The following is a 3760-nucleotide window of genomic DNA, read 5'->3' as shown; positions in this document are numbered from 1 at the left end:
ATATTCAGGAGAAAGTTTGGAGATCATTTAGAAGCCTGAGAGATTATCTGTACAGATATTGTGATCGTTCGCTCTCTAAAACGTTCCCTGAAGCATCATCTTACCTCCGTCCACAGATCTCAGCTCCTCAGACGTAGACGCTGCAAATCTGATAATATTTCGAGTCTTCGGCCTTAATAGTCGTCTGTGATTTCAGATTATAATCTGTGGACCAGCAGCTTTATCAGCAGAACACAAACAAACCACTGCATTGATCGATTGACTCCAAGAATATGGACGAACACGACAGGGAGATACGAACTTGTTTCTGTAAAAGTTCTGCCACGTTGTTGATCTTTCTCCTTATAATCACTGGATCAGTTTCACTTTAATGACTTCTGATCTGGTCGTTTCTGTTTTAAAGTGTTTTGTAAAGAGATATTTAACTACAGCGTCACAACGACATGAATCTGAGGACGAGCTGGAACAGTACGAGGTTTCTCTCTATTACATAATTATCAGTATGATGATGATTATTGTTGTTAGAGCATCTTGAAAGGAATGAAAGCAGAGTTTGTTGGGTTTTTTTTGTCTTTGTCAGACGTGAAACTTGATGAAATCATTATATGAACACTGATAGAGTCGAATACAAGAGCAGATCATGTGAAAACGCTGCAGCTCTGGTTTTAAGTGGTTTAATGATGATTTCCAGCTTGAGTTCATGAATACGTTGATATTTTCTGAACAGGTCATTTCAACATGATTTCTTGGTTTTCTGGACTTGTTCTGCTGGTGTTTGGATTGTTTCTCTAGCTGTTTTTATACAGGGCAGCAAGCCGCCAGTTTGCCCGTCATTGCCCGGTCCGCGGTTTTAGACAGAGGGCGGCAAATTGGGGGTCTGCTCTGGTCCGTCTGTTTTCCGCCTCGGAGGGTACACTTATTTCCGCCTCGCCTGCTATCTAAAAACGAGGCGGAAATGTGCCGGCCTCTGCGTGAGATGGGATGAGATTCAAATTAAAAGCCCCCCGCTAAGAACCAAGTTCTAAACTCCAATGGGGTGCAATGTAAAGCTCTTATTTTGAAGACAAATTCGTTGTCATTGTTCACAGCCCAACTTCGAGCTTCACCTCACGTCACATGTTTACGCCTACCTCAGAGGCGGCTTTTGGAAAAGGAGGAATATTACGCCTCCGTTTTAGAAAGACAGGCCGGTAAATTGCCGCCCTTACCTTGGAGCAAATGTGCCGCCTTTTCTATCTAAAAAGTGCTTGTGTTGGGTCTGAACTGTTGTTCTGTTCAGGATCTGGATTATTTCTTATTTTTCCTTCTCTAACTCTTCCTCTGTGTTTCTGCGCTCGTCTGCAGCTCTCGGTCTTTCTCTTGTTCGCTCTTTACGCTCGGTGTTTCCTCCACAGTCAGTCAGCTGACCTGCTGTAATCCTCAGACTGGAGGAAGTGTGGGAGCTAATCTGCAGACTGCTGAGCGACGTACAGCCTGCAAACCTGCTCAGACACACAAGAGAGGAGATAAATAAATAAAAGAATGAATGTAAAGCTGCTGCTGTGACTCACTCCGTGTGTTTCTTCATCAGCAGCTTCAGCGTCGAGGCGTGACACACGTTATCGTACCAACGTGTTGATAACTGACGCTCTCTAACGCTGTCGGTCTGCTTCCTGTCGTACAGACTCACACAGTGTTTGTCTCCTCAGTAGAGGTGTGAACGTTCACCTGCAGGAAGTCCGTCGACAGAACGCCGTCAGACGTGGCGCTGATGGAGGATCTAACTGCTCTCCGTCAGCAGGCCTCCGTCTCAGGCTGGAAACTATCTGACCCGACCTCAGCGTCGACCACCGAGGATTAGACCCGACGCTCCGAGCGTCTCGTCCGTCCTCTTTCCATCAGCTAACCGGCACTTAGTCTGTCCCGTCTCACCGTGTTCTGGATCTGGAGTTTCATTTGAGAGTCGTTTTTTTCCGTCGAGTCACCAGAGAAACACTTGAGCTGTGAGATCACAGCTGCTGTCAGGATGAGATGATGCTGCTGACGGAGGTTTCTGAGTGTTTCTGAGAGTCCTGCAGCATCAGAGTTTCTGCAGCTCTGTGCTGCTGCTGCTGAACAGAACTGACACCACCTCACACAGAGGCCTCCATCAGCCTCCGACACACACCTGTCCTGTCAAACCTTCTGCAGGTGACACCTCACTGAGCTGAAGCCAGAAGGGCTCTGTAGCAACGAGTGCTGCCACAGATGTCATCATGTGATCCAGGCAGGTCCGTTCAGAACCTTTAAACCCGGTTCTGGACGCGCAGCAGTCGTGCGTTGAAACACACACATTGTTTTTAAAGGCTTAAACTAAAGTCGTGTTTCTAAAGAAGTTAGATTTAATTCACAGAACAGAACAAGTAAAAACAAACTTCATTAAAATGTTTCTAATTAAGCGTCGTTGTGGTTGAAACTGTGCAGAAGTTATAAAGTTATTTATCTTGTCGTCTTCCGTCGTTTCCAGATGATCTTTGTTTCATTAATCATCTCGTATAATTAGAACGAGTCACACGGTGTGAGTCACCACACACACACAGTGACTCATCTGCAGTCCTGTGTGTGTGTGCGTGTGTGTGTGTGTGTGTGTGTGTGTGTGTGTGTGTGTGTGAGACAGAGGAGAGGTCAGATGAATTTATAGTGTAAATATTTGTCGCTGTATTATATTTCTCAAACAGGTTTGTGGTGACTTTTGTCCGTCTGTGTGTGTGTGTGTGTGTGTGTGTTGTGTTGTACACTTTCACCGGCAGCCATGTTGGCCTTTCCGCCCATCCCCGTTGCTATAGCGACCGGCGCTAACAACCCCCTGATGTCGAGCTCCGTTCGACGAGAAGTCAGCGGACAGTGCAGATTAGTCGTAAATGGTCGAGAACCTGGTGTCATTATTTGTATATTTATCATAGTTTTGTGATTATTATTAAAGTTACTTGTAGTAAAACTGTCACATAATGAGCTCACAGCCATACGAGTTCAAAACAAGTGAGAACAGTCGGATGAAATTAGTTTAAATATTAAGAATATGACCTGCTGGTTTCTGTTGCTAAACAACTGCTAGAATCTTTGCATGTGAACTAGTAATTAAAAATCAATAGTTATGAGTATTGATATTGTGTTACACGCCTAGATAACACTACAGTACTTAAGTGAATGTAGTAATAAATGTGTAAATATCATGTAATGTTAATATCCAGGTGTTTTATAAGAACAAACAAACATGGACGTCCATCGTTAATGGTGCCAGTGTTAATTTAGAAATGGTTTTGTATCAATAAGTGCGAAGTTTTTAAAAAGTTGCCATATTTGTGGGGAAAAACTGGTATTTTAAGCCGACATATGATGTTTTCTGAACACTCACCAGATTGTAAACACGGTGATTTACAAACAACTGTATCCAAATATGAATGAAAACCTTCATGTAAAACATGCATGATGGAGGGTTTTGTCCCCTTGATGAACCTGTGGAGCAAACGTGACACCGTCCTTCAAACATCCGACCCGGAGACAAACACAGTGATCCTGTTGGACCGGCTCGGAGCTCATTATCCACCAACAGACTAATTGTTCCTGTATAACGAAGACGCTGACGGCTCATGAATGTAAAGCCTGATGTGCGAGGAGGCGGACAGTTTGTCAGGATGATGGTTAGAGGAGGACAAAGCGTGAGGAGGAGGAGATCCTTCACGGTGGATCAGAGGGTTTTCATGCTCTGTCACTGTCACTTACTCATCCAGCTCGCTCGCTG

Source organism: Sparus aurata, chromosome 10 (assembly GCF_900880675.1).
Source record: "Sparus aurata chromosome 10, fSpaAur1.1, whole genome shotgun sequence".
NCBI lineage: Eukaryota > Metazoa > Chordata > Actinopteri > Spariformes > Sparidae > Sparus > Sparus aurata.
The sequence above is the reverse complement of the archived record's forward strand: the minus strand, read 5'-3'. Positions refer to the sequence as shown.